General features: G+C 42.9%; 1 protein-coding gene across 1 annotated transcript in view; it reads right to left on the bottom strand.

Annotated features, from left to right (window-relative positions):
* The window catches only part of raph1b (Ras association (RalGDS/AF-6) and pleckstrin homology domains 1b), a 60967-nt gene extending 35348 nt beyond the window's left edge, over positions 1 to 25619 (bottom strand). The window contains exons 1-2 of the mRNA XM_034289921.1: positions 25248 to 25619; positions 7450 to 7523 (exon numbers count right to left, since the gene is read on the bottom strand). The gene's annotated coding sequence lies outside the window, so the exon portion shown is untranslated. The remainder of the gene's footprint in view (positions 1 to 7449; positions 7524 to 25247) is intronic.
* Between the last annotated feature and the right edge of the window lie 485 nt (positions 25620 to 26104).

Raw genomic sequence — 26104 nt, 5'->3', positions numbered from 1 at the left:
GTCTATTGCTTTTCTGCCTGGCTGCCTACCTGACTGCCTGTCTACGTGAGTGCGCTTGTTTGTACGCACGTCTATCAAATTTCTGTGCGTGTGGGAGTGTGTGCCTGACGCCAATTGAATCAAAGAGCTAATGAAATTACTGCAGGAGTGACACATTGTCTCAACAGCTTCCTTCTGACAGTAGTTTTTTTTTTAAACGCATCAGCCAGACACACCACATACCAGCAAAGCATTCCTCTCTCTGAAACTCGTTACTTCTGACTCTCAAACGACACACTCCGTTCTGACTGGAATTAGGACAAGAGCTTCTTACAGCTGAAACGTACAGCAACACCACATGGTATCACGGCACACCTTTTTTCAAGAGAGAAAATGCCTCTGTTTTGAACGATTTCGGGGGAAACGGTTAAAGGGAGCGTTCAATATCTCTGTTAGGACCATGGACAATTCTGACCCACAGACTACTTAGAAGGAGGAACCGTCTGACATGAAGTGGTAAAACACCACATATCCCCTTTAACTGTACTCTGACGTGCTCGCTTGGAAGATGTCAATGCAGGGGGGCATTCCTCTGGTTTTAATTAGGCTCCGTCATCGACTACATTTGGGCGGACCACAAATGTGCAACGGGAACAAGTAAAACATTCAGGGAGGCCTGCAGTGTTTAAGAATAGCACTGCAGTTACTGGTAAAATAATGGGCCGTTATTCTCAGCATGACAAACGGTCCCCCGTGCGTGCTTGTATGTGTTACAGGGAGAGAGTGTCAGAAACTGACGTACAGAGACAGAGACCTGGAGCAAACCATTAATTACACCTACCTCGGGCCAGAACCAGAACAACACCACAGGTAACTTCAACAAGATGACCGGAGAGAAAACGCAAGAACGTCATCAAAAAGACCTTACCTACTGCAAGGTTAACCTAGAGGAGAGCCTTAAAACAAGCTGGCTCTGGAGTTATGCTCAAACACAAAAACTAAATCCCACAGCATCCGAGGAAAGCAAAAGAGACCAAAGCAGAGACTGACTAGTTGACACACTGGAAGGACGGCCTTGCTATATAAAGAGTCAGCCGTGGGCAAACCTGGCTCTCCAGAGAAGACTGGCTATTTGCACACTGCTACCGAGCAGCACTTCCTAATCCCCTGCTAAGTGTAGGTGTCTAGCTGTCCATTTGGCTTGCATTTATGCCATTTATTTATTGACTCAAATAATACAGTCCCATAATACATTTGAAATCAAAGAAAACCTTGACGGCCAGTTAATGGCAATCACAAGACCAACATTTGGGATTCGTTTTGGATACAATGATCAGACGACTGGGTCCAGCATGACACGCTCAACAACACTGACAACTGCAAATTTCCAAAGGCGGCATTAACAGCAATTGAAGCAACCCCCTAGCCCCGACTTCAGAGTCAATGCATCCAGCTGTTCCTGTGGCCCCCTCTGGGTCCCCCTCTGGGTTCACCTCTGGGTTGTTTTGAGGAGTGACTAGGAGGAGGGTGTGGTTGGGAGAGGGGAGTGCATGGGCCTAAACACAGAAAGGCCATACATATAGTAGAGGTATTACTGCTCTAAACTGCTTTTATTTCCTGTGTGACACAAACCAGGAAGGCTTGTGTGTGTATGAATGAACAGTGGCTATTTCCAGGCATGTAGCCGTGTCCAGAGAAGTGTGCTCATTTCCTTTCGTCCCACTCCCTCCCTCATGTTTTCTCCCTCCCTCTCTTTCTCCACTCGTTTTTACCTCATCCCATCCCTAGGGAAAGTGAAACCTCATTCACCATGCTCAGGCAGCCAATGACAGTCACCATCTGCGCAACAAGGGAGGGGCTAAGAGACCACTAATCATAGCTGGAGAATGGCACCCGCTCATAACTGTTAAGCTACTGTGTGCAGCTTGTAGGCTATAATATAACGGAGAAGATATAAGGAATGATTGGTGTTGTATACTGTGGGCACAAAGGAAAACGATGTCTCCACACTGGCAATGAAGGAGTTCCAGTGAACAGAGCCTGGCAACAGTCTAAAGACACTCTGAGTGTGGGTTCTTCCTGGGGCAGTCCTGCATGATTCCCCCCCAAAAACTGAAAAACTAAAATGTGTATCCACAGAATGGCCCTGAAGTGATGTTCCTTTTGGCAGTTTAGTCTTTTAGGTTATTAATAGTCAACTGACATTCTGGACAACAGACCCACCGTAGTTTGACAAGGCTATCTGAATGTGCACTTGATGGAAGTTGAGACTAACCGGCTATTACCAACAGTATTTTTGAAATATTTAAATCATTAAATCAAACTTTAATTGTCTTTTTTGATAGCCTGCTGTGCTCATTCACCCCTGGCTGTCAAAGCTAGGCAGGACAAAGAGGGGACAGCAAATGTAGAGCCATCATTGTGGCAGTATAGACTGTTACAAAAAAAAAATAATAACACTTCCTCAAATAGATGGGCAATGACAGTAGAGAGGGAGTGGCTGAAAAGAGTACCAAGATGGAGATATAAGGACAGTGGGGGAGGGGCGGACAATACAAATCCAAATGGGGGAGGGCCGGGCTGACAAAACGCCATCAGTCTGGCACGCCTGACAGCCTGTAGGTAAGAAGGATCGTACACTGCTTGGCTCTGTCAACTACTCTGAGAGCATCACTGGCATGAACGGCCAATCAAAGTACTGGGGTAGATGGGGTGGGACGAGATGTGACAAGGTGTGTGGTGCGAAACTAACGCCTAACAGAGATTCAAAGGCAAGAGAGAGAGGGAAATAGTGTGAGGAGAGAGACATAGGCAAAGGGAGAGAGAAAAACACCTACCAGGTTCCAAAAAAAAAGAAAAAGAGAGAGAGAGAGGCAAAATGACAGACAAAAGGAAAGAGAAGCCACCAAACAAAAGCATAAAGACAGGGAAAGAAATCGAGAGAGGGACAGACAGATCGTAAGACACCCACAGAAAAAAAGGGAGAGGCTGAAGACAGTGAGAATGACCAGCTGATTGGTTCCCACCCTGTGGCAGCAGCTAGAAGTCAGCTGGTGACAATAGCAGCCGGCTGGCTGGCTTCTCCATAGTAACAGCAACAGCCTGTAGTCCCTTCCCCCAGAGCCCACGGTCTAGCCACATAGCCATGCAAATGATTCCATCATTATCATCGTCTGTTTGACCATCTTATTTGATATGTACCGTTTCTGTACTCCACGTGCCCCTGCATTTGCCACGTTTCAGATTTTCATAAATGAAACGAGCCATTACTGGTATGTAGCACTGCTTAAAGGCGTACATATACACACACTATTATGTGTTTTGGTTCCTATGTTCATGGTTCCTGACGAACATAGGACCACGGTTGTGAATGTGGAAAGAACCTATAGGCATTAAAGGAGCATTCCAAAAAACGTTTGTTTTCAGCCAGTAGTCAGTGCTTTTGAGTCAAAATTGGTCCCTGTTCCTCATGTACTACGATGTCCATTTCATACGATACCTTATAACCATTAGTACATATGTTAAGAATTACATTTTAACACATTAACAGCATTTTAACAAACAGAGTGAGGTTATTTAAAAGTCTGAAAATGAGGAAACCATTTAACTTTTTCAGCGTCTCAAAGTTTTACTCTTCTGCCCCAACCTGCTCACAATCCACACAGAATACACACACACACACAATATAAAATATGGACTGCGTAGCTATATCCAAGAATAAACTCTAAATGAGAAGATAAGTTCTCCACCCCATCTCTGTCAAGGCTCTTGTGTTTTAAGCTGATTATAAATAGTTAGCTAGCTACGCGGATGTGTGCTAATCACTGCCCCCAGTAGTTTAACTGTTGACCTTCCTAGCAATAACATATGTTGTTGTTTTTTGGTAAAAATAAAGACTAAATGATTTTAATCTAAACATAACATAGGCTACTGTACACAATACAGATAAATGAAGGCAGCAAAAAAATTTATGAGTCTTTCATTTATAACCTGATACATATTTATTTGACTTCCAAGCAGTATATTGGTGAATCATGCATTTTATATTAATCATGCATTGAACTGCATACATGTATTCAGCCTACAATGCCTTCCTCTACATCATGTAGTTTTCAGTCAAACAGAACCTACTTTTAAAACCTCATACAAAGGCAGCTTTAGCATTACGATCACCTGTTTACTCCAAATCTGCAATGTATCTAAAATTCAATTCCACTTGAATGTTCTTATAGAAACGGATTGCCAGTTGTACTGTAGGTATACAGAGACTGATATCACAATGGTAATGTCTGATATCCAGGGGTGATAAGTAACTATTAGTTGGTGTAGTAGTGGGGATTTTGTTTTGCTTGATTTGATAGGATGTCTAGGAGGTTTTGTTTCTCATGTTCTGCTGTTGTTTAACCACTATACAGATAAAGAGGCCATTCGCCAGACCGAATAACACTGGCACACCAACACACAGACAGTCTGTCAAACAGACAGACACTCTCATGCAGGATGCCTCAGCGTTATTGTCTGCTTTCAGGGCACGGGCCAAATGTGGAATCAATAGTGCGCTCTCTCTTGCAGTCAGGTTTCACACAGAGACTCTTAGGTTGCCTGCTGCAGTGTCAGGAGCTGCAGCTAGCGCACGTGTGCACGCAACACACACACACACACACACAGTAACCAATGGGAGTGTCGTAGCCTCGAAAGGAACATGCCGCACAGAAATAGACCCAGAACTGTTCAAAGGTCTATGTTGAGCAAAGATGACTTAGTAGACATCTTGGCTGGCTCAGCTGTAACGATGTCGCATGTTCAGATTATACTACACCACCTCAGTCTAGCCTAGAGCGTCTGTATAACCACGCTGTGTGTCTGTGGTAAAGAGCTTGTGCGTAAGTCGCGTACACACACACACACACACACACACACACACACACCTGTTAGGGAACAAAGAGCACACTGATTATTGAGCTGTCCAATCAACACCCGACATGTGCACACGCTCAACACCCGACATGTGCACACGCTCAACACCCGACATGTGCACACGCTCAACACCCGACATGTGCACACGCTCAACACCCGACATGTGCACACGCTCAACACACGACATGTGCACACGCTCAACACCCGACATGTGCACACGCTCAACACCCGACATGTGCACACGCTCAACACCCGAAATGTGCACACGCTCAACACCCGACATGTGCACACGCTCAACACCCGACATGTGCACACGCTCAACACCCGACATGTGCACACGCTCAACACCCGACATGTGCACACGCTCAACACACGACATGTGCATAAGCCCAAAGCTAGGGATCAGAGTAAGGTAGATCTGGTTTTAAAGGCCAAGTGCAGTCTAAAACCTGATTTTACTATATACACTGGATGAAATCTCCACACCAAGTTAAAAACCCTGAAATCATGTACTTTTATGGAAGAGCTGTTCAAATTAAACTAATAGCATTTTTGCCTGTTTGGCTGGGATGGTATTTTAGGCCAATCGCAAGGCTGATTTGATTATAACAAATGACTCTTCAGCGTGAAAAGAGGGCACACCCTAGACCATCCTATCAGGTCAGCCAGTCATCAAATTGGTTCCCTAACACCCAGATATTGGCATGTGTGGCCCTCATTTGGTGGGAGAGTTGTCTGTCTGAAGACCATTTTTATTTGGCATTTTCAAATTTGCCAAACAGGTCCATCATTGGAACCACGTCACTCCTCTTTCCTATAGGCAGACACACAGAGACACTACAACCCCGAAGACCCCAGAGCCCTTGGAACTATCCCGACTGGAAGTGTCACACTGTCCATTCATCTGCCCGTCCATCTGTCTTTCAGCTGTGCCACCTCACGGCACGCCGACCATTCTGCTCTTCCGTCCATCTACCGTCTCCCGGATTATTTGTGAATGCCAGCGTGGCCCTGAAGGACATACATCAACCCTGCCTGCAAAATTCAAATCTCTAAATAGAGCACAAACGTGGCGAACCAGTCCACTACTGTAGGATGAACGCATGTTCACAACTTTACAGGGTTTTTCGCTGGCTAATCCTCAGCTCCCGAGGGCCTGCTCTTCATCTTGAACAGCCGGATTCTCGTCACAACCACAAGGGGTTGGTTAGCATTTCAAGGACAGAGGCAGACACACCAAACCATTTGAAACATCTTCCCTGAGGAGACGTAAGAAAAATAGCATCCTACCAGTCAGCAGTGAAATGTCAACAGTAATCCACGCCTTTCTGTGAGTACAGACCTACTGTCAGCCTTCCTGCCCCAATCCTAACCTTTGCCATGAGTGGGAGAAATATAAAACTGGTCCCAGATCAGACTCTATAGCCAACTTCGGCCTACTCCCATTTAAGCCCCAAAGGAATCGGAAGGAGGGGTGGTTTGCTCCAAATTCCGGAATACCGTCCCACTTATAAGCACATACAAACCCCCACGCTTTCTCTGAAACGAAAAGACAACTGCTGTGTCAAGTGAATGAGGGAATGAGACAGACACACACACACGCCTTAAATTACAGGGCAGAGTGGGTCTGTGCTTCAGTTTGTTATTAAGGACCCCTTTAAATGCTTTGTGTCCTTCAGTCAAACCACACCCCCACAGTCGCTCATCTTCAAGGGAGTATCAGTCTCTAAATAGAGCGACATGGGGTACAACTCGTCGCATTACATCTGGCGCACATACTTTCCTACATTCTCTTACAACAATTTCCCACCCTAGTTAGATTTCTCTTAATTTTGCATTTCACAAGAGTAGGTATCAGGGTATAGTTGTAGAGGAGCGAATGTGAAGTGTAGCTGGGCTAGCACACAACCCTGCATTCCCCTGGTTGTACTAACAGGCATACTGTACATGACTGTACTGGACGCAGAAAGCGCTAAAAAAATAAATAACTCACTTCCGTGCTACTTTCCCAATTCCCAGGAGCGGGACGGTTGCAGGGGATGCACCTGTTCACTACATACCTCAAGCGAAAAGACCATGTCCTCAAATTCACTACAGATTCACTACATTGACCCGTGTTAAAAGTAGGCCACTTCAAAACGACTATCGAGCCATTTGGGGCACAACCACAAACACAATGTTGCTGTCAATCCCCTAAAATGGATCCATTTATTCTGACTGGAATTTATGGACCAGATCCTTGTCTTTATCCTCTTTCATTTTGAACTGATTTACAAGGCCTTATGTTTAGGAGAAGAAACCATTGTAATAATTGAAATTATTATACAACTACGACAGGTATCAGAAAGTCTCTGTGAAATAACTGGAACGGGAGTCATTGTATTGGTGTGTGGGATGGTCCATGATTGTTTTGTGTCGCTTTGCGACTTCCTGTGGTCTTCAGCGACTTCCTGTGGTCTTCAGCTAAGAACATCGACGAGGTGCAAGCAATGTAGCAGTGTCTGGTTACCGTCTAAACCGCAGCCTAAAGGAAGCTTTACGACTATATCTTACCTTTGGTGTGTCTCTTGCTTGGTCCCGCTTAGGAAACACGACCAACGAATCAATGACGGTCAAACTTAAATCTCCTGGAGAAAGAAAAGAAAACAGGAATGTAAAATAAATATTTCTCAGGAAAATATTTGATTTAATATTTTGGTTTTAAGTGGAAACAGAAAAAGCCAAAGCCATTACTCAGTGAGAAATAGGAGCTATGGATCAATAGTGGTTAGTCTCATCGTGCTGTGAAGAAACCAAACAAACTGCGGCACAGACAGACACAGGCACACAGATCACATTCACAGGGATTAGCTTTTGGGCAATTCAGAATGTGAGGCATTTTTAGACAGAAACATTTGCACACGGGGCTGAGCAACTGCACTAAGCAGTGAATTTGACACACGCAATGTGGCAGGGTAGCTTATGTGACAGACAGACAGACACACACACTACAAAGGACTTGTGTCTCCCAGCCCCAGACTCAGTCACATTGTAAATCACAGGCCCAAACTCAAAGCTAATCAAAACCTGACTCTCAACCTTACAGGATTCACTAGTCACAACCACTAGCCTTGTTCTCCGTGTGGATGAATTGCAATGCTAAACAAGGCGTTAGTCATTCAGTCAGTCACCTCTGAGTCACTCTTTTTCTCTCAGTGTACCTGTGGGCCTGGCACAACAACCATTTCAAATGTGCCTAAGTGAGAGTGGCCGCATCATTCTATGGGAGTGACGTCAATTTAATGAAGGATTTGCAATCTTTTGATTTAATTTTTAATGGAGCGGTATTTCTCACACCTGATCAGGCAAACAAACAACTGTCCATCTAAATCCAATCCAACCTGAGCCAGCAAAACAATATTAAAAAATATAAGCTAATTAGCTAGTAGCCCACTAAATGCAACTCTATGTTCCTTCAATAGGCTAGTTTGCTAGCTAAAGCGCAAAATTCACTTTTTCATTCATGCCTTAACTGCGATGTTTTGCTCCAAATCACTGCAGTATCAAGTCAGCCCACCTGTCCTGCGACAACGTTACAGAGTAGTAATTAGTGTTAGGGTGCGCAAGACAAGTGGGGGGGGGGGGGGGGTTGTTCTGAGGGATGAATGTTTGGTAGACTAAACAAATAAAGCCGATGTCTATCGCTCTCAACACTGCATCGGCTTTATGAGGGCAAAGTTCGATGCATCGTTTCACTGGACTTTCGACGCAGGAAGTGTGTGGGAATGAAACCTCCGCCTGAAACTACCGTCTGTTTGTTTAAATTACTGACTCATTACATACAACATGATTCAAAACAATCCCAAACAAATCGACCAATAGGATATGTGAACAACACTGTGGTGAATGTGACTGAGGCAAATCACAGCGGCCTCTCAGAGCGCACACACCCACCCACCCACCCGCCCCCTCCCTTTCTGCTGGGGTACCCGCTCTGTCCTGTGCCATTCCAGCTGACCTCAACTGTCCCTGTGTAGAACAACTGTCCTCCCCAAAGCATGTGGCCCACTTTGTGAACGCAGGGGGGCTGTGTGGGATTTCTACAGTACGTGTGCTGTTGTTGTGGTGTTTGTGTGCAACACAACACACATCGAAGTTAGCTTCCGTTCGTGATACTGTCACTCAGGCTCAGCTCAACTTGCAGTTGAGTAACGAAGAGCCCTGCTCATGATATCTGCCTGGCAATAATGTCCCCGGATAAACACTGCGACGCAGACTGAGTAGCTGAGCTGACATGTAGGTATGCACAGCTGCAGTCGCCGCAGTGACTCCCCCAGAGGCGGTAAGCGCAAAGGAAGTAAACAAAATAGTCTGTCAATGGCCCCAGCCACCAAAGCCATAACCCCAACTCTACTCATGACGGTATGGCATGCTAAACCAGCGCAGCATGTCTGTAACCGACATGAACCAGCTTATCTTCTACCCCCAAGACTGTTAAATGATTATCGTACGGTCATGTACACATTTCATACCCAGATTAATACATTTAAAACAACATTGTAATAGCTAGCTACACTGTGTTGAATGCATATGGAATAAATCTGATTGAGCTGGGGAAAGAAATAGGCTATTCTGATTAATCAAAAGCCGTTGCACATATCGTAATCAAACAATAACTTTTTGGACTGTACTGATGTGGTACCAAATTGTAACCCTGCCCATAGAGAAAAAATATTTATTTTTGAGATTGAAAATGCATGTAGAATGTATGATGAATATATGTTGAATATATTTATCTGTATTTAAAATAAATTTCAGGTATGAAATTTCAGGTAAGTATTTCACCTTTTATTCCAATATGTATGTCAAAATGTATAAATACACTTCAATTTTGTCCAAATGTATTTCAAAACAAAGTGACATTCATGTAACATGTTATATTTTATCAATTCACAGCAGACCTGAAAAGTATTATACCTTTATTTCAACAAGGAACACAAACTATGACCAATATCTCTTTTACAGCTAGACACAAGTGTTTTTCCCTTAAAGGCCTCAGGTTGTAGTGGATATTGGGCCTGGCGAGGACTGTGGGGTCACATAGGTGTAACCCAGGGACGGGGTTATTGTCGAAATCAATATTATATTACAGCCAATAATAGGACCGGATTTTCTAAACAAATGCAGCGCATTCAAAATATTCATCATTAGTGATGTATTGATGACATCACTTTCAGGTGTTGAAATACATATATATTTATAGATATATATTTACATATTATCTTGCAGTCACCAATATACTCTAACGCACTGAAGCAACCTTGGTAAGGCCACAACTCGCCCCTTAGAAACAGATAACCCTGTTTGGAGCAGTGGTTAGCAAGCTTGACATGGAAACCATACATCACAGGTTTGAGACACAGCCTGCCAAACGCTGTTCATTTTAAAGATGTATTCAAAAGTATATTTCCCAAATGTATTGAAATATATATTTAGTATGTATTTTCTAATACATTTTCAAATGCATCTACAACATTTGATAAATGTTATATGCATTTGGTAAATGTTTTCTAAGTGTATTAATTACATTAAATCGGCCAATTTATGTGTCCCAAATATGTTTTAAAAAAGACCATGTGTTCAAAGTGGTGTTGGAGCCCTAGTATTGGCTAGTATGTACTCAACCTATACTACACGAACACTCGTTCATACATAAAATTAACATGTATAATGGCGCCGCACACACGGTTCATACCTGCCACACGTTGCTACGTGTACTGCTACTGTCCTCTATTTGCAATGGAGTTTAAAACCTCAGTGGGAAAGTTTCTCATTTTCTAAATTAAATTTGGTTTTCCCCACAGCCAGTATTTATCCCACATAACAATGAAGACCTTTGTTTGCACTGAGACAAGTGCGGAGGTTACAGTGGGCTTCTATGCCCCATCTAAAATAAGTATATGGAGAAAACTGCCCCGTATTTTGAACTGTATATTCAAATCACCATGACACCAGTGTATCCTTCTCCTGCCTAAACTTCCTGCTCCGGCCACAATCCGCCAAAATCCTGCAGTGCGCTCTTTTCCTGTCTGAGCATGAAGCAGGAAGTTGGAAAAGGGGCACTTTGTAGAAGTGATGATAATAAAGACTTGCATTGTTACAAAGAGGGAATAAAGAGAGAAAAATTACTCCACTCACGGTCCCTGGAACTTAATATACAGTGGATATAAAAAGTCTTCACATGCCAGGTTCTTGTGATATTAAATAATGAGACAAAGATAAATCATGTCAGAACTTTTTCCACCTTTAATGTGACCTATAACATGAACAATTCAATTGAAAAACAAACTGAAATCTTTGAGGGTGAAAAATAAAAAAAACTCACAATAACCTGATTGCATGAACTAATACTTTGTTGAAGCAGCTTTTGATTTTATTACAGCAATTAGTCTTTTTGGGTAGGAGTCTATTAGCATGGCACATCTTGTCATGGCAATATTTGCGCACTCTTCTTTGTAAAAGTGCTCCAAATCTGTCAGATTGTGAGGACATCTCCTGTGCACAGCCCTCTTCAGATCACCCCACAGATGTTCAATAGGATTCAGGTCTGGGCCATTCCAAAACATTAATCTTCTTCTGGTGAAGCCATGCTTTTGTGGATCTGGATGTGTGCTTTGGTTCGTTGTCGTGCTAAAAGGTGAACCTCATCTTCAGCTTTATAACGGATGCCTTAAGGTTTTTTCCCACAGGGGTGTGACTTTTTATATCCACTGTACATAGTAAACTGAACGCCACGGAAGGCAAAGCTGTGCGTGTGGGTCTGACCCCACGCAGTCCACACTGACTTAACAGGAAGAACATCTGTTACACCGTCTCGTTATACATCCTCCTCCAACTAAGAGGACAGGTAGGCTAAGGCCGCTATCTGTCACCCTGATCATGTGAAGTGACACAGGAGGGTCCTGTTAAAATTCAGGAAGCCACCTGGTGAGGAGTGAAGCACCAAGGGACCTGATGCGAGGCGAGTAGAGTCGAGCCGGTACCATGCAGTGGAAAAGCGCCATTACAGTGCCATGTCATTATGACCAGGCTCTTCATACACCACCACAGAAATGCAGTGTAATCATCAAAATACGGGGAAGTTGCACAGATTGCATCAGTTAACACATTTTTTCCCCAACTGACTTTTCTGTACCTGGGGAAAATCTCTTCCCACGGGCCATTTCAGATAGAACAGTTTTGTTTGTTCTGTCCAACCGCTCTGACAGTGACAATATTTGGATGATGCAATGTGTATTTTTCTGATGCGGGGAACTGCAGACTAGGAGGCTGCTGTTTTATTCTGAGGTCTCCGTCTTATGTTCCTACTTGTAAAAATATAATAAATGAAACACCCATTCTCTTCACATCTATTTAATACAAAGCTTTTAATCAAACATGTTTTAAATAGACCAGCATTTTAGAGGGGAATTTTCATTGCTCTGGGAACCGGTCATAGTTACTGCTGAAGCCCTAGTGGTTTTGATCAAATGCAGGCCTAATCTTTTCTTGAAACAAGACCTACTCCATGACCCTGTTCCATATGTGTTAATGGTAAGCTAGACAGTTAATGGAGATCTTCAAAGACAAACCTTAGCGTGGAACCAGTATTCATACTGACCAAAGTAACAGAGGCCGCATCCAAAAACAAGAAGAAGAAAAAGGGCGTTTAAGCTTTTTACAGACCATACATAAACCTAAAACAGTCTATACACAAACCATACCAATACGTAATCAATTTAGTTGATTTAGTGATTAAAGTTGGCCTGAGGAGGTATAGTGATCTAAATCAATGTGTCTGTACTGAGTGCTGCTGCCTGTGTATGAATGCAGCCATATTCTATTCAAGCTCACCATCTTTTCTCCTAAAATCTTAATAGAAATCTGTACGAAATAGGAAGAACTCCCGGGACGAGGTCAGCATTCCATTACCAGGGAGGTCTTTAGTCTTCACAAGGAATCTCCATAGTCCGGTCCCGGAGGGCGCCCAAACACATGGTGGGAATTACTGGATATGGAGCGTCAGGAATTTTCCCACAATGACCACGGGATCGGATGCAGTCTTCGAGTCACCCTTAGCTAATGCTAAAGTTTATGGGTAAATGCCAACACAGACACATTCTCCCATGCAGATAACTTTTCCACAGAAACTTGCGGGTGTTGATGTTAAACTAAAATCTGTAGTGTAGATTTTCCAGAGGTGACACTTAGGACGTGAATTGAAGAGAATCAACAATATCTGCATCACCCAAGGCAGCCGCATTGTTGGAAGGTGTTAAAGTTCCCTGTTGGTCATTGTTATGTAAATGCAAGCCAAAAATTGCCTTGTGCCTGGCTTTGTCCCCAGGTGAGAATAGGTCAGACTGTGCCATTGTCCACTGAGACACGAGTGCTGTCCCCCATAGGGGGACACAGAAAAGTCAGAGCATTGTGGGTAAAAACACTGGGGTAAATGCTGTATGGCAGGGGTTTCCCAAAGCCTCCGCATTTTTTGTTAGCTTTTTGTTTTAGGCCAAAACTGGAACAAATGATTAAATTAGTCAACTAATTATTAAAATGTTGACCAAATGAAGGAAATGTGTCAATTTAAGGTTAAAATTAAAAATGTGAAACACATGGGAATACCAGAGAAGTTTGGTTAATCCTGCTGTATGGCATTGCACCAACAGAGAACACTTGTTTTGCTGAATAACCTTTTAATAATTATATTTATTTCAGTTACCAATTTCCATAGGAACCTCTGCAAATACCTTAAAGGACTGTTCCAGGGATCAGGCCCCTCTTATTACGTATATTATTCGCACACACACGCACACACAGCAGTCAATTAGTGCATTATTACACTATGATAGTTTTATTTGAGACGTGCTGACAGATTTGCATACATTTGTATGTTGTTTTTTTTAATAGTGTAAATGGGTGAAAATGCAAATGTTCACCTTCCAAGGTAACATGGGACCCCTCCAACAGCTACTCCCTGCAGCTTCTGAGGTGTGACGACGATGTCTCGCTCAATGTGGCCTTGGGGTGGAATAAACGGTGACGTTGCTGGTGCTGACGTCCTTCCGGGCTCCATGCATAAACAGCCAGGTTAATTAGAAGGTAAACAATCGTTTGGATGCCTTGAGGATCAAGAACTGCGCACGCATGTGTTCCCCCTCATCGCGTGCCCTTTGTGAATTGAACATTGTTTGTTATGGAAATGTTATTTTAATACCTTTGTTGTCATTACAATTCATGTGGCCTAAATAGGCTCTAGGCAGATGCTCTAATCCACTGCACCTTACAGTTACAGTTGTGAGTTTTTAATAATATTTTGTACAGCCTGCCTGTGGGAATCAAACCAACAACCCTAGCCTTACTAGCACCATGCTTTTATCAAATGACAAATCACATAAACCTATGTAATATGACATAATAGACTAAAATAGGCTGATTCTGCTACATGAAAAGTACTTTATATAAACAGGCCCGGACTCACTCGCTCTCTGTATGTAGCAACAGGTTTGTGTTGGCTGACCTTGGACTTGTGAGCAGACCGCTGATGTCAAAGAAAAACCATGATGGCCGCCAAACTCAGTGGCTGAACTGAAGTCAGGCATCACTACGTTACTTTCCATTCTGGCACGTGAGTGTTTAAATCAGGATCACCACACAAAAAAACCACAGACCAGGCCAAAGCCAAGAGATTGGGGTGAGTCAGGGAGTTGGATTTAGAGGGGAAGGGTATTTGTGAATGAGAGGGTCTTTGTGAGGGGGAGCCACACAAACAAACCATGAAATGTATTATTATGAGCCTCCTATGTGACTAAAGATACAGGTTTTGTTATGAGTCATCTGTCACAGTTGCACCTGTTTTGGAGAGACAGGGCATCTGGTTGATTAAAAGAAACAACTTGGCTAGCTGTAGCAGTTGTATCTTTTTCAACTGACATTCTTGGGTCGACCACCTTTACTGAAAACCCAATCATGTTCAGGGAATGGAAGAGCACTCAAGTAATTCTTAACATTCAGACTTTGACCAATGTGACTACCTCTGACTGGGATTACAGAAACCTAAAGGAAAACGCCACTGCTACACTCAACTGTCAAACCTGGAATAAAATTAGCTGAAATAGGCTAAACAACTTGAGAAAAATGGCTGAGAATGACCTCATTGTTTCCAAAAACACATTTCTAGGAGGCATCTGTAACACTAACAGCTGCACGGTCTTTGTCCAGACTGACATCTTCCTTCTCCCTTCTCTAGATCCAATTGCCAGGATGGTGTTTTATCATCTTTAGGCACCAAACAAAAGAAAGCTGAATGGTACAACTTGGACTCATCCAATAAAGAATACCCACCTTTTCAGTTTCAAAATGCTTCCAAAAGATTTCATGCCCAATCATTCATTTGCCAAACAATGCCATCAGTCCTGTAACCACTGTGTGTGCAGCTTGTAGCTGAAGGTTGAGGAAAGGTCAGCCAATAACCGTATTAGGTGGTCAATAAAGTTCAACCTCTGCTCTTGGCCAGCAGCAAAAATTGGCAACAGTGCAGGAAGATGCTGGCTGCATCCCGGTTCTCCACCCATCTCCCAAACCATACACTAAAATTCCCCTCATATAACAATGGTGGAAACTCCCTTAAGCAACTATTTACACCCAATCAAATATTTTTCAAGAATAAATTGCCAATGGGAAGTGTGCAAGTGTACATTTAAGCTGAGAATTAGGATATTGTCTTTCCTGTCCAACTAGCCTTCGATCTACAGGTGTGAAAAAGTACACCAACCCCCTGGAACACATGGATTCCATCCACATTCATTGACAAAGATAACATAACATATCTCAGAAAAATGCAACATCAAAACCATTTATGCAATTAAAAATCAACAGAAATACAGTTTCTTAGCGCAGAAATGTTTTTTACAACCTGAGTTGATTGTTTGTTCTGTCCCCATTAGTGGAAATAACTTAATGTAGCCATTTAATTTAACTATTAATCTTACATTTTAGCCAATTCATTTTAGCATTCAATTTGCAGTGCTCTCTTAATTTTGACCCTGCTGTTCCTCACTCAAAACCTTCCTTTTCAACTTTTATGGAAAGGAAAGAAAAAAGAGCAGTGGTCTCTTAATTCCGAAGCTGTATGTAGAAGAAAAAAACTACATAAAACTGTGGGTGGGAAAAAAACTGAAAAAGAAAATTATTGTATGTCAAGATATCTAGAAAGTGAAAGCTACTCAAGAATTTGAAGAGATTAATGGCAATGCGTCAGATGTTTTATGGGTCGTTACAGTATATTCATCTGTGCATGGAAAGCCAGGAAAGTGAAGGGAACACTTACATATTTCATGGATAATGGTGGTGTCAGCATATAAATGAATACTATTACCAACTGTGGTCTAGGCCAAAGCAGAATTAGACCAGGGTCCTGTTCAGTAGGGTGTAAAACATTTTGAAATGAAGAGCCTCTACCTAACCTTGTCCAATAAGAACACATTCTCAATTTCAATTGGAAAACGCTACATTGTAGAAAATCACTAGCATCATCTGCTCTAGTAAGGACCTGTTGCCAGGGTTTCCAGAGTCTACACACATTTTGTTCTTGTTCTCTATAAACCAATTTCTCTCTGTGTTTTACAGTCTCGGACCCAGTCTCTCATTCGCTCTACCTCTCACCCAAATAATGGCTTCTCTCAACCACCTCATATAAACACAACACATCAGTGCTGTTGCCCATGTTCCATGAGAACCAGCTGAAACTCAGAGTAGAGAGCAGCGAGTGCACAGGATGGGAAGGATGATGATGATTTCTATCTCAGCTGGCTGGTTGGAGATGGCCGTTGCCACGGCAACAAAGACACAGCCACGGTCATGCTAGGTCAGTCACTGAAGGAACAGAAGGCAACATCCCAAATAGCATACAGTGGATATAAAAAGTCTACACACCCCTTTGAAAATGCCAGGTTTTTGTGATGTAAAGAATGAGACAAAGATAAATCATGTCAGAACTTTTTCCACTTTTAATGTGAACAATTCAATTGAAAAACAAACTGAAATCTTCCAGGGGGAAAACTGAAAAAGAAATACCTTACAATAGCCTGGTTGCATTAGTGTGCACACCCTCTTATAACTAGAGATGTGGCTGTGTTCAGAATTAACCAATCACATTTAGTAACTTTTATGGACAGAATATCGAGGCGTAGTCAGGGTAGGGAGGGGTTGCAGTTCGGTGGGCTGGGGATCTCCTCGCTGCTTTTTGCAGATGATGTGGTCCTGATGGGATCATTGGTCAGTGACCTTCAGCACTCACTGGACCGGTTCGCAGCCGAGTGCGAAGCGGTTGGGATGAGGATTAGCACCTCTAAATCTGAGGCCATGGTTCTCAGCAGGAAACCGATGGAGTGCCTCCTCCGGGTAGGGAATGAGGCGTTACCCCAAGTAAAGGAGTTCAAGTATCTCTGGGTCTTGTTTCGTGAGTGAGGGGACAATGGAGCGGGAGATTGGCCGGAGAATCGGAGCAGCAGGGGCGGTATTGCATTCGCTTTACCGCACCGTTGTGAGGAAAAGAGAGCTGAGCCAGAAGGCAAAGCTCTCGATATATCGGTCAATTTTTGTTCTTACCCTCACCTATGGTCAATGAAGGCTGGGTCATGACCGAAAGAACAAGATCGCGAGTACAAGCGACTGAAATGGGTTTTTACAGAAGGGTGGCTGGCTTCTCCCTTAGGGATAGGGTGAGAAGCTCAGCCATCTGTGAGGAACTCGGAGTAGAGCCGTTGCTCCTTTGCATCGAAAGGAGCCAGTTGAGGTGGTTCGGGCATCTGGTAAGGATGCCCCCAGGACGTCTCCCTAGGGAGGTGTTCCAGGCACGTCCAGCTGGGAGGAGACCTCGGGGTAGGCCCAGGACTAGGTGGAGAGATTATTTGTCGACACTGGCCTGGGAACGCCTCGGGATCCCCCAGTCAGAGCTGGCAAATGTGGCTCGGGAAAGGGAAGTTTGGGGTCCCCTGCTGGAGCTGCTGGAGCTGCTGCCCCCGCGACCCGATACCGGTTAAGCGGATGAAGATGAGATGAGATTTAAACCCATGTTAAATAGAAGTCATTACACACCTGCCATCATTTAAAGTGACTCTGATTAATCACAAAGTTCAGCTGTAATTGTAGGATTTTCCTGACATTTTCTTAGTTGCATCTCAGAGCAGAAGCCATGGTCCACAGAGAGCTTCCAAAGCATCAGAGGGATCTCATTCTTGAAAGGTATCAGTCAGGAGAAGGGTACAAAAGAATTTCCAAAGCTTTAGATATACCATGGAACACAGTGAAGACAGTCATCATCAAGTGGAGAAAATATGGCACAACAGAGACATTACCAAGAACTGGACTTCCCTCCGCAAGACGGAAGCCTTTTCTTACAAAGAAAAATATCCAAGCCCAGCTGAAGTTTGCACATGGGAAAATGTGTTATGGTCAGATGAAACCAAGGTTGAACTTTTTGGCCATAATTCCAAAAGGCATGTTAGGCACAAAAACAACACTGTACATCACCCAAAGAACACCATACCCACAGTGAAGCATGGTGGTGGCAGCATCATGCTTGGGGCTATTTTCTTTCAGCTGGAACCGGGGCCTTCAGGCATCGAAGATGAAGTGGAAGTTCACCTTTCAGCACGACAACGACCCAAAGCACACATCCAGATCCACAAAAGCATGGCTTCACCAGAAAAAGATTAATGTTTTGGAATGGCCCAGACCTGAATCCTATTGAACATCTGTGGGGTGATCTGAAGAGGGCTGTGCACAGGAGATGTCCTTGCAATCTGACAGATTTGGAGCGCTTTTGCAAAGAAGAGTGCGTAAATATTGCCACGTCAAGATGTACCATGCTAATAGACTCCTACCCAAAAAGACTGAGTGCTGTAATAAAATCAAAAGGTGCTTGAACAAAGTATTCGTTTAACGTTTTTTATTATTCCCCCTCAAAGGTTTCAGTTTGTTTTTCAATTGAATTGTTCACATTAAAGGTCACATTAATTCTGACATGATTTATCTTTGTCTCATTCTTTTACATCACAAGAACCTGGCATTTTAACAGGGGTGTGTAGACTTTTTATATCCACTGTATAACAGTGCAGTACTTCTGACCCAGGGCTGGTAGGGCCCTGGTCAAAAATGAGCCCACAGAAAAGGGAATAGGGTTCCCTTTTAGAACAAAGCCCAGGTTGGACTACAACTTTTTTTGTAAATTCATAATTTGTTTGTAAATTCAAATTATACTTTGTTATTGACAGAGGTGACATTTTACAGAGTATGTGCTTCAATAGCAATGGGCCAGAACAGAACCAATACTGCAGCCGTTTAGAGCGTGCTACACCCCCCTAGGCCACAGGCTTGAATATATCAACTAGACCAAATGAAACAAATCAGTGTTTCCTCTAGATCAAGGGTTTTCAAAGTGTGAGCAGTGCCTCCCTAGAGGTGTGCTAGAGAGCTTTAGTGAATTTCTAAAGCACTCATCGTGTAAAAACAACAACTTTATAACAAGTCAAACTGTTCTCGTAATAATGAACACATATCAATGGTAAATGTTATAAACATTACGTCATGATGTCAGGTAATTTCACAGTTATGATACAGCCAGCAACTAAACTTGCAACAGGCTCTACGTAACATTGGCCTTTATAACACTTTATAACAACATTTCTTTAGCCTATAACACTTATAAAGTTCTGTAGACAACATACTCTTTATATTAAGGATTCAGTCTTCAAAATAAAATGCATCACATCGGGCAAAGCTGGAGGGTTAAATTGAAAAAATGCTGTACGCAGCCTAATGAGGGCGAGAGACAAGAGAGGAGATAGAGAGAATCTTGGCCAAACTGTTTAAGCCACGGGTCAATTTACCAAGCATTGGATTATAAGTAAGGCAAAGAAGTTAGACCTAAAACCTATAAATATTTTGGGAAAATTGAAATGCAGCCATTCTCTACATCAGATTCAGAAAGTAATGAATTAGTAGCCACCGTAGCAGTGTTGTGCAACAATGATGGGTTGATAAGTAGACAACTTTACTCAGTCCAATTCTCATTTTGCACATGTTCAATGCTCTCTGGACGCCATTGTTTTATGGATTGGGTATAATGCATGGAGAGACATCGGCCATACATCATCCCTGTCAGACCGAGATAAAATATAGGGTCCTGTGCTGTACCTGTGTCAGTCCCATCAGCCAGTCCTGGCTGTTTGTCAATGTCATGACAGGGGGCTTTGTCAGGGTAGAGGTGGAGTTTATCACCCTCTTTCCTCTCCTCCTAGACATCCTATCTGGCAACTGGAATTCCAGAGTAAAATTCCCACTGGGTTTGGGATTCTCCCATCCTAACCGCATAGTTCTTCTTTCAGGGTGATTAGGTCGGTGGAGGGGGGTGGGGGGTCAGTAAGAACAGGGCGGGGCTGCTCTTTTTCAATCCTGAATTTGTGGAAACTGATCATGGCTATAGAAGCTAGTGACCCTCTCTCTCTCCCTACAGAGTACAATTTCCTGTCACATGACTAATGTCAACAATGATTGGACCAAAGAAGGAGCAGGCATAGACCATCTGCCGGTGTCTAACAGAGGGAGGCGGGCCTTTGAGGACACAGCATACTCAGCCACCTGCCTTTGTGCTCATGCTATTGATTAATAACTACCTAATCTACTTAGGCCCATGGTGTTAGTGAGGGAAACAAGGAAGAGAGAGAACAGACTGATAGACACAGAAATAGGAAAACGAGATAGAAAGAAAACAGAGAAAGAGACAAGAGAAAGGAAAAAAGAGGGAGGGGGATGGAAAAGGAGTGTTATTTATCCAAAGTGTGAAACAGCAGGTTTTAAAGACTGTTGAGAATTGGCTACACATTCTGTTGAGGGAAGAAGTAGCAAGCTGTGTGTTGCCAGTGCACTGCATTGCTGCCTGCTCTATGATGCGGGACAGTTTCTGACAAACTGCATGTGTCATCTAAGAGTGTGTTTACACTGCAATAGTTCCATTTAGATGTACAAAACGGCAGTTTTGCAGTGATACATTTTGCTACAGAGCAAACGGGTGGAAATGTAATTGTAGCACGTCACCTTCCAAGATGATGCGGGACACCTGACAACAGTCCCCGTGCCTACTGAAGTCTACGGTTATTTTAACCTTAATTATTTGACCTTCTTCCGGTTAACACAGGACAGAGAGATAAACAGAGTAAGAGAGAAAGACAGTACTGACCAGCCCTTTAAACAGCCAAAACGTACAGGGTGAACTGAGGATTGCGAATACCTTTAGAAAAACAGCTAAGGGTTCATGTGTGAACTACTTCATTAACGTAAAACAAATACATGATCTTGTTTATTACACAGAGTCATGCACGTTTCTAACTCCGTGAGCAGTTTTGCCATGGGAAAATCTCCACCGTCTCAGTCTATGGAACGGGGCCCGGGGCAGGCAGGTGGCTTGCTGCCTTTGTTCCAAAATGGCAGTTGCAGCTGTCATCAAAGGTCAAGAAAATGTTCCATGAAAAGTCCAGGACCGATAGCCAGGAGCCATGCACAAAGACACCATAATAAGGGGAACTCACGCCTAGATGTGGTATTGTGCATCCAAGCAGGGATGGGAGGGTGCACCCACGCCTTTCAACGATGGACCCAGCCCAGGTTGGCATACGAGGGTGGCAACTCGGCCGGTCAACGTGGCGCCTCACCACCTGCTAGCCCCACCCCCCTCCACAGCACACCCAACCCACTGGCATCCCCCTACCAGGCCCCAATCTCAGGTTTCCCCTACCTAATCTAGCTGTATCATAGTAAATTACAAATACGTTTGAAGCAGCCCCTCCACCCCCACTAATTCACACCCTCCAGGGTGTAACGGATCCCGGCTAAAGCGACACCCAGCGTCTCTGGTGTTGCCGCTTTCTTTGTGCGTGGCTCAGGCAACTTTTAATGCCCACGGACATGTGGTGGACGGCAGGGCAGAGGGCCTGCGACACGTGGAACAACGTCCTCCGCCCCCCCCAAACCTCCACCCCACGACCCCTGCAGGAAGAGCCTTCACCCCTCCCCTCCCCCGCTCTGTCCCCGGGGGAACATTAGGCAAGCTGCGACGTTCTCATGATCAGCAGCTAAACTACTTAACTTGGTACATGAAAGGAAAGAGGCAGGATAGTGTAAATCGGGCTTAGTTTCGAGCCACGTGAACACAGAGGGTTTGACCTTCTTCTGACCATTTGAAAGAGGTAGAAAAGTGGTAACAAGAAAACCAATAAGCAGAATGGGTCTTGTAAAAAAAAAACATAAAAAAACAGACGTGTTCTGAACAATTTAAAACTAGGGCTGTCAAATGATGTACGAAAAGCGCTAAGTTGCACAATTGCGATGCTTTAATTTTCCTTTGACCCTAAAGAGAGATTTGTTTCCATTTAAAAAGCGATGCAGTGAGTCACAGTCACCAAATGCTCTGATCGCAAGGGATTCAACAACCAAACAACCAATTAGTTTTAATAGCAGTTTCCCATAAACAATGTAAACAAATAATATAACCAAAGGTCGCTACAGCAATAAGTCTAATGCTCAAAATGTCCAAATACACCCAATTCAACTGACAAAGGCAGAAGGGGGAAAAAACTAATTCAACCACGATCCCACCAGAACTGACACTAGCTACTTGTGTGTAATCAAAATGTGAGCATAGCTTATCCACTTGTTAGCTTGCTGCTAACGTAAGCAGGCCAGCATTATTAACATTAGCTATACAGTGTAGTTTTTCATCAAACCCAAAAGTAGATTGACTTGTGTAAAACATGATTAATTTAAACTATATAAAATCCACATGAATCCTTGACAGAAAGGAAAACCATTGATTAATGTTACCTGGAGGCGCAGTGTTTTTGTTAAGTGTTGTGTTATGTACTTAAAAGGTCCATGTACAAACAAGAAACAACTGCAAAAAGTTTCAATGCATGAAGACAAACGTCATGCATTAACACAATACAAACCCATTAACTTTGCCACCACTACTTAGAAACTATACTTTCACTAGGACAAAAAAATAAGAGGGAGATCAATGTGGAACTAGGTGGTAGACAAGTCTGAAAACATGTTTTTCTGATGGTCAAGACTAGTGAATGAGAAAACCATGTACAGTATCTACTTGCTTTAAGTGGCTGTGTGGTTTTTAGTTGTGCTCTGCAGTTTCCTCTCAGACATGCAGTCTCTCCCCATCTCCCGCTCCCCTCAGGACATAGAGGGACACTGAACTCCCGTACATCTACCCTTAAAAGAGTGAACTAAAATGACACCAAGCCGGTGTCAATGGCACCCTATTCGCCATATAGTGCACTTCTTTTCATTATCGCACTATGGGCCCCAGTTCAGAACTAGCCTATACGATTACCCTGCCTTCTCAACCTGATTTTTTCCAGCACAAGTGGAAAACATAACCCATTAAAGCATGGGTTATGTTTAGAAAAAGCACAAACCGAACAGAATTGAGGACAATGGAAAAAGGCAACTTGAATTTGTCAAATATGAAATGTTCATTGTCATGTTGCAAAACATTTTGGAATGTTTGTTGGAGGATGTTTAGTGAAAGGATTTCACTGCCTATAAAAAGGTAACTGCTCTGTCCCTAAGTAACACAGAGAAATCGCATAGTTTCAGTATTTCCAGGGCTTTGTAAACGTATGGTAGGCTACCATATGGCTGCCTAAAAACATACAAAACCATTTGGTTTTAACATGGCAGCAGGACAGAACCAACAAGCCTATTTTCACCAGAGTACCAGTCTTACCACTTGATAGCAACACCTGTGCCCCCCCACATAACATGTTTAAATTGAGATATAACCAGGCAGAGGGAACCTGAGGCCATAGTGTCCAGATAGTGGCATTGCACACTGCATCTCTCAGCACAATGACCTATGAACTCCATGGGTAATGATGGTTAACTTTACAGGGGGCTGTACTTACTGTCAATTGTGTTTCTTTAAAAAAAAGGCCCTAGTTTAGCCCAGAGATATATCAACATGTTTGAGCACCTAAAATCCATTTACTCAGCCTTTTATTAAACGGCACGAGTGCTCAAATGGATTATGCATTAATACCACTACCCAAATAGCACAGTGGGAGTGAGTAATTTCAACGTCCAATTGTAAACCTCTTACTCTAAAGGATAAAGAAGAGACTAAAAACAACAGCTGATAAAACCTCTTTGCCGCTTGTTATAGCAGATGTTGTCGGCGTTGTTTGGTCTAGGCAGGCAAAGGTCACAACTTCCACGATACATGAATGACAAACCCTGTGGTCAAATTAAGTATCCGATCTGCAGATACGTCATGCACCAATGGGAAGAGAGACTAAACATGGTGGACACCAAAAAAAGTGAGCATGATAAGCTGCAAAGTAGCGAGAAAAGGGCGTACCGTGGACAGCGTACAATACATGTAGGCTCAACGTGTTAAGATTAGGATAACTAATAATATAACAGGAACGAAAAAATAATTATCTCGGTACGGAACAACGCATATAACCTTAGTCGAGCTTTGATAAGTTAGTACCAATAAAAAAGCCTTTACACAGGGTGGGGACTGGCGACCCTAGAAGACAATGTTCAGTTAGACACTCTTATTGGGCTTAGCAGGACGTTCAAATGGATGTGTAGAACGTGCCTCTAAAAATATGTGCAACATTCAAAAACGTTTTCCTGCTAAACGTAGCTCAAAATGGAATGACAGGGAGCAATACGCGATTATCCATTACACCCATCGAATTCGAGGAGAGCCGAGGATGAAGTCACAGAATTTGGATGAACACATATTTACCTGTCCTAGACCATCAACGGACAGACATCATAACATGACCAATTCAGACAGTGCGTCAGACAGTGAATCCACACTCTGCTCATAAGAACATTCACTCGAGAACAGTTGTCCAGTCATCTGTTTCAATAGGTCATGGTCTATGCGTGGTCCTTGAGTATGGCTAGCCACACACAGATTATCCCCCAAAAAATGAATATGAAATGGTCACATAAGAACACCGCAAAGCATATAACCCTTTAACGCAATATAGTGGCTATTAGCTTTGACGTCACAGCGTTTGGTAAGGTAAATTAAAAACAGGCATATTTACATTGTTCCAGCAATTCACAGCAGCAAGCTATCAATTCTCTCCCCCCCTTCTGGACTCACCATGGTCTTTTCACCATAACTAGTTTTAAGGTATTTATGTAAATTACATTATAACCAGGTTTAATTAATACAATTATCATACAATTCTACAGACATTCATGAAGGTAAGAAAAGGGTGGTTTCACCATCCACTTACAATTAATTTGGAATTCAACACAGCGGCTCGTCTTCTGTTCTTTCTCCCCAATGGATGATGAAAACCAAACGCAGTAATCACAGGATTGCCGAGGAAATTATATGATTTATTGGTCCAAATAACACGCTTCTGTGCATCAATTTAAATAACTCTAGTGTCCGCTGTCCTCATCTCTTTTTTCACTAACCGCTTGTCATACAAACTCCGTTTGCACATAGACTTCTTCCCATTCTCTATCCCATTCTTTCCCAGGATTGTTGGGCGATACACACTATGCGTCTCGCGTTTCCTGTCCAGCCCAGAATCCAGACTCGACTAATCAATGGCGCTATCCTAGGAGTGAGCAAGCACTTCTCTAAACAGATGGATGAAAAGGCCAGTGCCATCTACCAGTTAATGGGATTGTTATGTAAATCGGTCCATATGGATTGATTCATTTTCGTCAATCCTCATCTATTTTCCTGCCAGGTTAAAACATTGTTGCAAATCCTTTCTAATCTCTCCCATTAATTTCACACATTAAAATGTTTTAACCATGTGTTGGTTGTTAATAATTCATTTTATATTCTACCAACCATTTCTATAGTTGTAGGCCAGAATAAATCACATTTATTATAGCATTTACATAATCTCATTCGACATGGTAATAAAGACATTCAGTGGTTTTCAAACGATTTAACATGTAATAATGAATATCATATATACGTAGGCTACTTGAATAATCATGTGCCAAAAGTTAGTGGAGATGTGTTAATTGTGTCGTACAGATACGAATAGACTGAGATAAATCTAAACGACTTCTGCCACCTAGTGGACAGTATATCATCATGCAGTTAGTTTTTCCTATGCTTGGTTCT

This window comes from Esox lucius, chromosome 22 (genome assembly GCF_011004845.1).
Source record: "Esox lucius isolate fEsoLuc1 chromosome 22, fEsoLuc1.pri, whole genome shotgun sequence".
NCBI lineage: Eukaryota > Metazoa > Chordata > Actinopteri > Esociformes > Esocidae > Esox > Esox lucius.
This window is presented reverse-complemented; position numbering and strand designations above follow the sequence as displayed.